This window comes from Alligator mississippiensis, chromosome 3 (genome assembly GCF_030867095.1).
Source record: "Alligator mississippiensis isolate rAllMis1 chromosome 3, rAllMis1, whole genome shotgun sequence".
In the NCBI taxonomy this organism is placed as follows: domain Eukaryota; kingdom Metazoa; phylum Chordata; order Crocodylia; family Alligatoridae; genus Alligator; species Alligator mississippiensis.
The window spans coordinates 289,970,892-289,984,387 of record NC_081826.1 but is presented as its reverse complement, the minus strand read 5'-3'; the positions used below and the strand labels follow the sequence as shown (position 1 = coordinate 289,984,387).

Genomic DNA, 13,496 nt, shown 5'->3' with positions numbered 1-13,496 from the left:
TTGTACAAGAAAGCACCAGGTAAGGAAAAACCCGTGACAAAGAATCCATCACTAGGGGGAAAAGTTAACCATCTTAAATATAACTTTTAAAAAAGAGGAAATAATCACCTAAGAAACTCAACAGGCACCAAGTGGGCCTGAGGAAGGGGGAAAAAAAGAGAATGCTTTTCGATGCCTGGGAAAACATTTCAAAGGTGATATAAAGGAGATATGCAGAATAAGCAAATGTTACCTGCATGGCTGGGAAAGCATTTTAAAGTTGTGAGTTCTATTTTGAAATAAAAATATTTTGATTTTTTTGCACAATATTTATCAGATATTTTAAACTATTCTGTTTGGAAACTTTTTGCTATAAAAGCACTCTGGTTCAATGAAATACCATGCCCTTTATTCACTTATTGAGCTTAGGGCCCGGATCGATCCAAACATTGCAAGAGAGAGCCCTTGCCTCAAGGATCGAGCTGTCTAAACAGGCATGACAGACAAAGGGAGCGATGTTATGCCAAATTTTGGAGATGGAAAAACTGAAGCATTAGTCCGTGAAGCATGAATTGACTCCTGTTGATTATTGATCATTGATTTAGAGGGGGCACCCCTGCTTTCTGATGCTTGGCCTTCCTCTTTCCTCCGTGCTCCCCAGTGCCTGGTGCTGAGGGCGTTCATGGATGATCCGATTGGATTCGTTGATTTGCACGCTTAGAAAATGTTTTAAATGCCCAGGGTATTATAATGTACTGATTATAACATACCACACAATTGAAAGTAAGTATCTTGACTTCCACTGGCACATGGGGGGCCTTGCCACACCTGTGGGAAGGAGATGGGCAGTTTGGGAGGCCTGGATAATTCCTAGTTTGGCTGCCTCCTAGTTCAGTTTAGGTGTCCTTGCTGATCTATGCAGTTCAGGATGTGCTTCCTCCCACTCCCCAACACACAAACATGCTCTTCCTGCCGTCCCACCTTGCAACTCATGTTCTTCTTCAATAATTCATTTCATCTGCTTGTCCTACCCCCACTTCATGCCACCCATCTCCTTACAGGCACCCCTGCCCCTTTACTGCCAGGACCTGGGAACGTTCAGGAGCCACAGCCTTAAAGCTCCTGCTCGGGGCCTAAAAGAAGAGAGCAGGAGATCACAGTAGTTTTCAGAGGGGAGGAGGGGGCACAGCTCAGCCAATATATAATTCAGGAGAGAGGGTGCAGTAGGACCCGGAGGCTGAACTGGCTGTGATGTGGGATGTATTGCAATATCCAGTACAACTGAGAGAACTGTTTGGGGGTCCAAGTAAGTTAAAGGGATGTCAGGGATGTGCAAGCAGAAAATCAAAGAAGCTCCTTCAGACGTATGGCTAGTGCTTGAAAGCTTGCCACTGACTTCTCCTAACCATCACCGGGTATTCGCAGTCCTCTGCTGGAGATGGAAAGATCATTGTTCTGGTTAGTCTGGTGGAGAGGGGTGCTATTTCACAGTTTTAAGCAAACAAGAAAGCTAGTTTTTCAGGAGCTACAAACTCCCGGTCAGCTGATAACCTCAGGTTGCAGCAGCTGCTTTGTGGGCATTAGGAGACTTGTGCAGAGGCACTTGCAGCAGCCCCCAGAATCGCTGGATCAGGCTGGGCTGTACTTGATGCAAGATGGACCCCACGAAGTCCGTCAGACCCCCCCTGCTCCCCGGCCAGGAAGAGAGGGGCACACACTGACTTCACTCTGCCACTGACATCCCGCATGACCTTGGCCAAGTCACTTAATGTTTGTGCTGCGGTGGTTGTGTGCAGGGCCGTGCGAGCGCTTATGTTCTGTATTATAATTATCGGATGGCAAATCTTAGCAGAGTGCGTGCTGCTAATAGCTCCTGAAGACTTCCCCAGTCCCAAGGAGTCAGGCACTTTTTTTATAACAGAAACCTCAAAAGCCAGCACTGCTCGCAGTCTGCTGATTTATGAGACGCGTGTGCGTGTGTGTGCACGTGTTGCCCGACACAGCGGAGCCCTAATCACTGACCGTGTTACAATACAACTGGAAATTACTTAACATGACATTTGCTCGGGTGCTTTACAAACAATGAGAGATTAGGTCTTTTGCCACAAGGTTCCTGTGTTTGAAGCAAGGCTTTTCCAGGCGTCCCCTTGTCTCCAGTGCTTTCTTGGCAATAGGAAGGGGAAAATAGGTTTGGGTTTGTCGCACTGCAGCACCCCAGCCCCTCCTTGGTGGAGGCTGGCATCTGCTCCAGTGCTTGCCCAGTAAATTTCCCCTAGCACCCAACCTCAGCCTCCCTGGGACGGACCCCCCCAGGCTCCCCTCTTCTGCACAGGGCCACTCTCCCCTGCACAAGACTACCTCTCCCAGCATGCTCAGCGTGTCCCTTTCTTTCCCAGTCTGTGCACGTGGCTGGCTGGGAGGAGCTGGGACGTCACATTCCTGCATTCCCTGTGCTTGTGTCAGAGCCGGGGTGGGTGTCTGCTCCTGGGCACTGGGCAGGACCCCCCCAGCCAGCCAGGACTCATGCACGCCCCAGCAGGAGTCTGACATCAGGACCCCTCTGCCAGACCCCCCTGCTCCCCGGCCTGGGACCCTCAGCCAGGGAAGCAAGGTGAGTCTTTGGGCTGGGGTGGGGATTTATTTTTTTTGCATCCCTTTGCACTTCTGTGTGGTTGTGTTGTGCTGTGTTGTGTCTGCAGAGCGCTAGCCACAGCCCTGCAGGAACAGGAGCCCTGCTGTGACCCGCTGGCTGGAAGGGGAAGAGCTTGCCTCGCTTTGCCGGTCCACATTGTGCCAGGCAAGCTGTTTCTCCCGCAAGAGGGCAAGCCGGCGAGGACAGGGCAGCGGGCGGGCTGTGTCCTGGTGTCGCTGTCATGTGCTGTGCGTGTGTGTCCCTTTGTTTTGAAACCGCCTTTTGCTGCATTGAGTTGCAGTCCCGCTGTCCAGCTTGCAAGCTTTGGCAGCTGGGTTATTTTTCCACCCCCAGAGCTACAAATCCACAGGGCATCTGAGTGGCCTGCGATTATTCAGGATCCTGTTTCCCTGCCTCTCCATAGGCCAGAGCTGTTTTCATTTGCTTTCATTTTTATCCTCCCCCATGTGCTGCTGGGGTTGGTCTTGCATGGCCTTGTGAGGATGGCATGTTGTCTAGGCTACGCTCCCCGTGCCCCCTCCCTGCCATGGGGAACCCCCTCGCCAGCGGTGGGGAGGGGTGGTAGCATGAATTGCAAATTGGGCCTTTTGACATCTATCCTTCTCATCTGATTTTTTTTTTTTAATTTAATTAATTTATTTTTTGCTTTCATTGCATCATCCCAATATAATCTCCTGGACCAGCGAGGCAGGTCGGGGGCACCAACTCCGGGGTGCCCCAGCACAGCTGGATTGTTCCTGCTCACAGCTTCATTAAAAGAAAATTCATATAAATAATGAGATGGTCCCTCCCCCGTCTCTGTCGTGGATCCTGGACAGGCAGTGGGGAGGAATTGTTCCCGAGCGCCGCTCTATTTCCTATTATCCCTGTTTGTTCCAGAAACATGTCTGATGCGTGTGGCATTTTTCCACCCCCCATCTGATTGATGCATCCTGGGGTCTTTATTCCCCTCTCCTGATGATACAGGATTAATTGGTGGGAGATGCTGTAATCCTTTTAGCTTCCACTGAACATCACTGCTTTACACAGATTTTTTTTTTTTGGTTGCTTGGATTTAAAGGGCTGGTACTGTATAGCTGTGCGTTTTGCTCCACTTAATTAAGACCCTGCTATTCCCATTAGGCTGGCAGTGCCAGCCTATTGGTGTGCGCATAGACAAGGGTGCTAATCTTTATGGAGATCTTGGGCTATTCGATAGCTGTGTGCTGATTGTGTGCGTGTGTACAGATTGGAGAGCAGTTTACCTGGAGTGGGTTGCAGTTGTGATTTATGGAGAGGTCCTTGTCCGAATTACCTGTATTCTCAGCCTGCGCCTCGCTGTTCCAATACGGTGAAATGCCGGGTTTGGATTTGAATCCGCCTCGATTATATTTTTTAACCTCTTCCTACCCTGACTGTAGAAACATCCCCTGTGCTGTGTTCTGCCCCCCTGCCATCTCCCCGGCCTTGTCTGGGATAATCTGAATGAGCAGAGAGCAAAACCCAGGGGAGCTCCTGGTTGTCAGGGGCTGCCTTAACTGAGTGGCTCTTGCAAGCTGCGTCTGGCTGGCGGAGCTGTGGCCGCCCTGCAGTGATGTTGCTGCCGCCTTATAGCCCGAGTTGGCTCTGGAGAGATCTGGGTGCGGTTCCTGTCTGCTTGCAGGGCTCTGCCACCTCTCGCGGATTGGATTGTGCCCTGTCCAGCCGGCCTGCAGAGGTGAGCTAGCCCTGACGGCTTCAACCTCCCCTAAGCAGGGGAGGAATAAAGGGCTCTGAGCACAGAGGCTGCGAGGACAATGCTGCTGCCCCCCACCGCCGAAGAGCTGCACATGGGTGACAAAGCAGCCAGGTGAGGGGGGCGGCTTGCATTGGGCTCTGAGTCTCCGTGCCCGTGCCTGTCTCCTCCTCAGCCATCACTGTCTGCATTGAGGATGAGCAGATTTAACCTGTCGGGAGCCAGACCTGGCTTTCCCCGCTGCATTGTTGTCAGGGTTGAGGGGGGGTGGCGGGAGGCAGAAGGTTTGCTCTGTCTGGGAGGATGCTGATGGAAGATGTGTTGTGCTTGCTCCAGACCCGAGGGCTTTCTCAAGCTGTTGGATGGAGATAGGGTCCATATTGAAGGAAGAATATGATTCAGGAGAGACTAATTTGTATTAACACCCTGCTCCTCCCATCCTTCCCCCCGGCTCTTCTTGCCCCCACGTAAGCATTCTCCCCATTATACAGGCAAGGGAGAGGAGGCACAGCTGAGCCCAGACTTTAAGATAACACCCCGGTCCCCCCCAGGCCTTACCAGCCAGAACACCTTTCCTTTTGTTCCCATAACGTGCACCTCGAATGAGAACAAAAGCCCCGTCAGGGCAGGGGTTTGCCCTCCTGCAGGGTCTTTCATTTGGAGATCTTGGAGCATGTTCTTATGTAGTGGGGAGACCGTCACTGTGAGCTGAAAGGATTTGTCCAAAGGTCACATTGCAGAATGGAGGTCTCCTAATTCATAATTAACCACAAGGCAATAGTGCTCGAGTTTGCTCCTTGCTTTCCATCCACCTCCACTTGTCTTCTGAAGCTGGACACAAAGACGAGGAAGGTGGAGCTGGGCTTTCTGCCCCCACAAAACCAGATCAAAACCCCTCAATCATTTTGCTTTGATTTCCACCCTGGTTTTGTAATTATTATTCAAGTGTTTGGAAGCTGAATTTGTGGCTGCCTGGCTCAACTTCTAGAGCAGGGGTTGGAAAGCTTTTAGGGTAGCGATCTGGGCATTTGTGACCCAGATGCAACCAAGGCTTGCCAGTCCCTCAGCCCCATGGCTGCTCCCCTGTAGCTCTGATGCCTTCCCTACTCTGTGCTCCCCTGTGCTTACTGGATGCTACCAAAAACCTTGGTGAATGCCAATGCAATGCCAATGAGCCCCTGCAGCACCCTGGGCAGGATGCTGGCAACTGGAGGGCACAATGGCTCAGCAGGGGACACTGCAGCACCCCTGTTGCCACCCCTAGGAGTCTTTGCTATAGCAGGTAAAGTAGCCCTGTACCACCCAGCCATAGAAACCATGCAGCCGTTTGCTCCACACTGTATGGCGAGGAGGGGCTTTGCTGAACGGAGCCCTTCCCTGAGACATCCCCACGGGGGCACAGCTCTGTGCCCAACAGAGTATTGGGGGGTGGACGGGGAATGTGAACAGGGCACCAGGGAAAACCACTGGGGACAACCAACTAGACGCAGGGCTGGGGCAACTGGTCAGCAGCGAGTCTTCCCTTCAACCGCAGCATCCCTGCTATAGCTCCATGCACTGCCCAGCACAGGCTCCTGGGGTTGGGCAGTTTTGGTGCCCCCTCGAAGTTGGCCCAGGGTAGGTGCCCCGCTTGTCCTGCCCTAGTTATGCTACTGCGCCAATGCGAAGCAGCAAATTCAGAGTCGAGGGCCCAGAGCAGGAGGCTTTAAGCTGCCGCTTTAACATGGCCCTGTTAAATTGGCACCATCCCTCCCTGGGCCATAGGTTGCCAGCTCTAGTTCCAGAAGTTTCCTCCAGTTATTTCATGAACAGAGGAATTTTGCATTAATAACATGATTGATTTTTTTTTAAAATTTAGAAGCAGGAGTCCGGTCTTTAGGGGAATCCAACCACTGACCTGAAAGCAACAGGAAGGCGAGGGATAAACCCAGGAGCTATTGAGGCCAGAATCAGGGTTCAGTCCAACGTTGGCACAGCATTTCCAGCACAATAAAAGCATGTCTGTATTGTGCATGGTAAAGCCTTGTGGCACAAGCGGCAGCTGAATAGGGTTTTGGATAAACATCATTCGGGGAGGAAGTCGAGGTCTCCGTTAAGCACTGAAAAACGTCATCTGCTCTCCCTTGGGAGCATCGCCCTCGACTTCAGGGGGATGGGATTAGGCCACGTTGCTTGGGAGAGCCGTGGCAAAGGGCTGAACGTTTTATGACCGGCTCTCAACGAGCTCTGTGGGACTCGTGCACAGGACTGTGATTAGAAGACAGTAGAGAAGTACAGGGATGCTTGTTCGGTGAGAGCGTGCCACTGCAGGGCAGGATTAATGGTCCTCTGCAGAGAATTGCATTTTCTCATGCAGCGTCTCTAGCGTGTGGTTGTTGTCGTCCCTCTCCCGGGTTAGCGTTACAGTCTGGAGGGAGCTGCTTGTGATTTGCATCATAGGAATGTTATCTAGGGGGAGGCCGGGGGATAGGAGTCAGGAGTATGTCCCTTAGAAAGTTTAGGTCTAAAGTGGCCTCTAGTTTTTTTGTCCTGGCCTGGGAAGTGTTGAGCACCCAGCTGGAGGGTGGCCATGGGGAAGAGGGGCCTCTGAAAACCAGGCCCAGGGGATTTCAATTTGGATATTCAACATAAGGAGGGCTGTCTGCAAAGTGCTGGCCTTCACCGTCCTGTGCCTCATATTTAAAACTGAGCCTACCGCTCGGGGCTATTGTGAAGCACGGCAGATGGAAAGCGCCTGGAGATCCTCCAAGGAGAGTGCAAGGGCTGCTGCTTGTCGGGGAGCATCCTAGAGAAGAGAGTCTGGAGCAAAGCAGGAGCTGCGATTAAACAGGCTTTTTCAAACCCTTCCTGCCCAGTGGTGTGTAAGCAGTGTGCCCACCATCTTGTGAGAAAACCCTTGGGAAATTGTTTTTATTCCTTCCTAGGCAGAGAAAAGAAAGGGGAAGGATGTGACATCCTCTCCTCTGGCCCGTTGTGCTGGCTCTGTTGGGTTTGCAAGACTGTTGTAATGGCCCAGGGGAGTTCCCCAGGCAGCTCATCCCTGGCACAGCCACTCCTGTGCAACCCCCGGGGACTCCCAGCGCGGGGCACGTTCCTGACGTAAGGGACACGGCTGCAATTTCCTTGCATGTCTGTTGTTAGGGGCTTTTGCATCTGGGACACAAGTTAAGGTGCCCTTTGGCTACTTTATCCCGTACCTGGGGTTGACCTGACTCCTGGGTTACTGAGGAATAAGGAGGCCAAAGAAACCTTGATCCCTGTGCTGAGTTTCGTGCAAGTGGAGTGACTTGGCTCCAAGTTGGTAGCCTAGGGAAGCGTTTCTCAAGCTGGGATGCACACAGCAAATGGCTAGAGGGAGGAATGGGAAATCAGAAAAAGGGGAAAGAAGAAATATGGATGGAGGGAGACAAAGTGCTACTTTCTTAATCCTTAACTCAGGATCACAGGGGTGCACAATGGAAGAACAAACTTGACATGGCACATGCATCTCTCCCCAAAAGTGAGAACCGCTGGCTGTCAGCAGAGGTTCCCCAGCTGTTGCACATGGTGTTCCCTCAGTTCCCTTCACAACAACTGCGAAGAGGCTGGCACACGAACCAACACAATCTTTGAATAGTAGTGAGCTTATAGTGATCTTGAGAAGTAACCCCTCCAACTGCCCGCCGACGGCTCGCGTGGGCACGTGTGCAGTTGAGCCGTGAAGAAGGAATATGTCTAGAATCAGATTTCACATCTGTTGTATCCCAATTTATGTAGGCCTTGGAAAAGTCTAAGTCAAGGTTTATGCACTCTTTATGCTTCATTACTATAAATTGGAGAAGGCACGGGAATTGATTTTGGTCTATAATTTGATGTAAAGACTCCTCTTTATGGACTCTGCAAGCAGCCACGGCAGAGTGTGTATCTAGGGTTGGTTATAGGCAGCACGGTTGAGTTTGCCTTGGACAGCTGCATTGGATGAGGAGAGGAGCGGAGTCCATCTTTCAGGAATGGCTGTCTGCTTTCTGCTTCTTTCTCTGAACTTGTTTTTCCTCCCTGTTTTGCTCTCCAGGGAGTATAAGGGAAATGACTTGTTCAAAAATGTTTGCTGCACTGGGTACCCGCTGTTCCCCTCTCTGCTGTTGCAGATGGCTTTATCCCACTGATACCAACAGCAAAATAATCCAATGTATGTTAGGCTGGGTAAGGGAGACACATTACTGGGAACTGGTATCTGCTGTGCAGACTGATTCCTAGAGTCCACTTAAACAGGTCTAACTTGAGATTAAATTCATATTCGTTCCACTGAATCACCAAGGTCAGCCCTTTCCTCACAGGAGAATTGCATCAAACCACCAGCATCATAACCGGTTTACCCAGGGTTTTCTCTAGGTAGACTACATGACAGTTTGGGGGCTTTTAAGGAAGAGCTATTTTGCTTGTAATTGTTCAGTGTTTTCCATTGCTCTTTTAGGGCAGGTTTGCAACCGCTGTGGTTAAAGACAGCATTACTATATTGTTCTGATTACATGTTGACCGTCCATATAAATCGACCTTACGTTTTCAGGTTCATTTTTTTGGAAATGCAGCTTTTTCCTTCCCCAAATGTAAGTCGATAACTAAAGTCCTTGACTTCCTGTTGCCCTTATACAATCCCACAGGCAAACTAAATAACCAACGATCGGTCCCAAAGGGTTGAATGCACTAAAAACAGTAAACTAAAAACTGTTCTGGAAGCATTTCTGGTTTGGCGTCGTGTGTACAAAAATGCTGTAAGTATAACAGCAGAGAGTACTGACAACGGGTTGGCCCCCCATGTATAAATCAAGGATCAATTTTATGGCTTTTTTGGAGGCAAGAAAATTGGTCCACTTCATTGGAACAATATGGTATTAAAAAAATTATAAAACTGAAAGCGAGGCTAAGGAAAATGGTAGAAGATGTATTTGGCTGGACTGCACTCACCAGTCCTTGTATTCTGTTACAGGGGCAATAAATAATTGAGTATTGAACGGTGCCTTCTGCTTTTAAAACTGAAGAATCTCAGCTGGTACAAATCTCCGCGAGGCGGGCCAGGCCACTGTAGCTACATCGCGGTAGCTGAATCTGGCCCGTGAGGGCACCATGTGATGTTATGGGGCATTTTCCTCCCTGGCTCTGATTTTGTGCCTCTGAGAAGAAAATGTTTTTAGCACTTTATCAGAAACTTAAGGAGCGTTTTTGCTTTTCCCTGTAAGAACGGTAAAGGTTTCTCGCTGGATATGGCTTTTCTGGCTATTGGATAGGTCTAGGAGCAAGAGCTGAATTTTGTACCCCCCGGGGCCAGGTCTGGGATGCTGTGGTGTGATCAGGCTCAATGTGTTGCCCTTGGATGAAGTACAAACCTTTACCACTTTAGCTTATATTTAAAACTCTGCAGGCTCAGGGTCAAATCCAGGCCTGGGATATGTGCACAGACCTCCCACTGCCAGAACGGAGGCAAAAATTCAGCCTTCTGCCTCCAGGTATCGCACCAGAAAGTGCTGCGTGTGTAATCTTGCTAATGCTGAACTTTCCTGGGTGTCACTAATAATACCTAGGTCCTACACAGAGCTTGTCAGTAGGTCAGAGCACTTCATAATGGACACCAGTAGCAATCTTTCCGCTTTCCTAATGTGCATCTGAGACCAGGAGGAATGAAGTAGCTTGCCCAAGGGCACAGTTTGGAAGCAATGTACAACTCATGTGTCCTGTGCCCACAGCCCATCCTGTGCTCTTCTACTAGCAGAGACCTGAGGAATTGGTCCTGGCAAGACGGAGGCTATACCTGTGACTAGCTGCACCCTCCAACCTGTGGGTCATGCACTGGCAGGGAGATCTCTGCCAGAGGAGTTAAATATCCATTGCCGTCTTGTTGCTCTTTAAGCTAAGCAGGGTCAAGCTGGGGCATTAAGTGGATGAGACTCTTCTAGGTAAAACGCCAAGGCGGTTTGGGTTGTAGCTAGGTACAGGCATTCACAACCCCCAAGGGGAGCCGGTCTAAGTTACGCATTTTTTTGTAAGCTGTGTAGTTTAGGTAGGTAGCAAACAGAAAACACATTCACCCTTTAGTTGGAGGGGGCAAATCTTAGACTGGTTTCTGTCATTTTTCAACCAGTCTGTGTGCACTGAACTGCTGTTCTGTTATGGGGGTAGACTGGTTTTCGATCATGTATACTGGTAAAAGTGCAATGTTTGTACCTGGCCTATGTGATGCTGGAAGCAGTGGTTGGAGCTTGAAAATTTACCAGGTTGTCTTCTCTTGACCATGGACGTAGGGCTGCTATTGAGCTTCAGCCCCAGGTGCTGTCCTCAGCCTTCACATTTTGATGCCCCTTCTCCAGCCCTTCTTTCTGGAAGCAAAGGGCTGATTTTCCTTGTTTGGGGAGGGTGTCTAACTGTGCTAATAATACCATAGCCTCCTGGCTGCTGCCAGGGAGACCTTCCAGCCCAGCTATCCAACTCTAACATATACTCCGGTGGTTACACCTTTTCTTCCCAAAAAGGAGGAGCAGAAAATCGGCATGATTGTGCGCGGTTTCACTTTTGCTCTCAAACTATGGAGCATCAGGAAACTTTCCAAACTCTCAATGTCATGTCCCATGTGCTCGAGAGAGCTGTCGGCAGGTCGCACGTATTCTGTGGCCAGCTGGATCTCATATAAAGTAAAGCTGATGGTTTCTGAATAGTCTGGGTGCAGCAGGGTATTCTTGGAGCAGTTCTGTTAAAATGATTGCCACTTGCAGTGTTGTCCTTCACCTCACATCATTAGGTTTCAGAGTCAACCGTCAGTTAAAATTATGTGGGTCTTTCATGTTCTCAACTTTTTTTACTGATGATTCTCCTTCCTTCCTTTCTTTCTTCCTTCCTTCCTCGAACATAAAAGCTAGAAACCAAGCTTATGAAGCAGGAAAGCTGTAATTCTGCAGGAAGTGCTGAGAGAAACAGCTTCTTTTAAAAGTCAGTGAATAAATGCATATCCTTTTTCAAGCTTTGGCAGACTTTAAACTGTATTGCCCTGGCTGTGGGGTTGGCATGGTGGTGTCATTTAGAGGAGATGTAAACCTGAGGTCTGGGTTGATTGTGATAGTTACCCTCAAGTGTAGGGCTTGAAGGTGTTTAACCTAGGATCCTGCTGCTTCTAGAATAAAATTACCCCCATAAACTCCTCCTGCAGTCTCTGTGGAATAGGCGGTTTTTCTACATAAAGGGATTATTTTTATTGTTTCCCCCTTAAATTGACTCATTTAAAACACTCTGATTCTCTTTTAGTTGGCATGTCCCAAATACTTTTTTAAAATAAATTCTTCGGAGGGTTGCATCTCCCTTGTTCACGCATTTTTCTAGTAAGGAAAAACTGGCTATAGAGGAGAAAACAGCAAACTTATTTTGTGTGGAGCATAAACACCTTGGAAGAAGAAAGATGATTTTTTCTTAACTTCTTTCTTCCAGATTAATCCTGGGTGTTGCTTGCAACTGTGGTAGGTAGGTAAGCCGCCTTTTGGGCAGAAACATCGCCTTCCCAAGCTGATGGTGTCTTTAACCTGTTCGGTATTGTTGTTCAGTGCTGCTTTCCTTTGTTTCACGGGTGGAAGCGTTCTTACATAACATGCAATGGTGCTGAGGCTCATGCATAATTAATAAAGGGCTTGTGGTGCTTTGATGGAAGTCCATGTAGAAGTACGCAGTATTGTTAGGTCTTGTGAGCATAACTAAAGTCTCTCATTCACATTACCAGAAAAGTGGTTTTATGTTGCTTAGAAAACTACATGAGAAAGGCAAGTGCATACATCTGGCTATGCTTTGGAGGATGAGTTCAAACTAATGTGGATGATAGGATCTGACTTAGTCTTAATGTTAACACTCAGCGTGTTTTGGATCCAGTTGGCTTTCCTCTGTAGGCCATGTTCTTTGAGGATCTCACCTGGTGTCTCCCATAGGTAGACCTATCTGGTGATACAGGAGTCCTTTCTCTAGGCATACTCAAGCCTCTGGCTTCTCATTGCATTGAACTGGGATTGGTGCATGTCAAAGGGGAAGCCCCACATTTACCTCTCTTAGTCTCCCCTTTCCACTAAATGATAAGTTGCTTATGCAGCAATCGCTGTAGAGCAGTGGTTTTCATCCTTTTTAGACTCAAGGCATCCATGCATAGACTTGAGGCATCCTTTGGAAAATCCCAACACTTAGTTTTCACTCTTTTTTAATGACGGAAAAATAGAGCAGTTTTTCTGTTGCAAGAACCCAGAAAGGCTATAACTATGGGTTTCTATTGAAATCTTTGGGTTTCTCTTGTGAGTCATGTTTGCATACCTAACAGTGTTAACATTGGGTGGCACCTTCTTGCACCCTGGAAAGGATCACAAGAGGGCATTCCAGTTTTCTGCTACCCTGTCCTCTATCAATACGAAACTTGGTGCCTTTATGTCTTCTATTTTTTCTCTTCAAGAGGACATAAAGATGTCAGGTTTCATATCAGTAGAGGACAGAGGACAACTGGTCTCTGTCCTCTATGATGGCCACCCTAAAGGCACCCCAGGGTACCATGGCACCCTGGCTGAGAATCACTGCTGTAGAGAATCAGTGGGAAATTCAACCAGCTGGGGTTCCTGGACAGGAGGAAAAGCTAGGGGAGATGCAGTGAAACTTTGCTGCTCTGACTTGAATCTCTGATGAGACTGTGTGGATGTCTAGAGAGAAGCGGAGAAATGAGTAAGTTATGAAGTATTTTCATTGAATCATTGGGTTGGATTCTCAAGGCTCATCCAGTTGACCCCTGCACAGATGCAGGATTTCTAAACCATACCAGACAGCTGTGTCTCCAGCCGCTAGGAAACCTCCAGTGAAGGAGATGCCACCGTGTTGCTGGGTGGCTTTTCCATTGTCCTGCCATTCCAGCTGGAAATTTTCCTAAGATTGAATCAAAATCTGTTTTGCTGGAGTCTTAGTAATACCTACCATGGTCCAGGCAGCATTTCATCCAAGGACCACAGTCGATACCTCAGCCTCACCACCGCGAGGTCAGTGTTGTCTTCTCACTGAACAGATGGGAAAACCAAGGGCACATACGTTGAATGGCCTTGTCTGCAGTGTCTTGGCATGGCCTTGGCAGAACGGGGCTACAACCCACGAGTCTTGGCTCTGAAGTCATGA

At 48.9% G+C, this 13,496-nt stretch overlaps 1 protein-coding gene across 9 annotated transcripts in view; it reads left to right on the top strand.

The window, feature by feature from the left end:
* The first annotated feature begins 2,409 nt into the window (after window positions 1-2,409).
* The window catches only part of CTIF (cap binding complex dependent translation initiation factor), a 321,855-nt gene continuing 310,768 nt past the window's right edge, over window positions 2,410-13,496 (top strand). For 7 of the 9 annotated variants that reach the window (XR_002093006.2, XR_002093005.2, XM_006259046.4 and 4 more), the window contains exon 1: window positions 2,410-2,590. The gene's annotated coding sequence lies outside the window, so the exon portion shown is untranslated. The remainder of the gene's footprint in view (window positions 2,591-13,496) is intronic. The other 2 variants (XM_019496002.2, XM_019496000.2) reach the window with 1 other exon arrangement.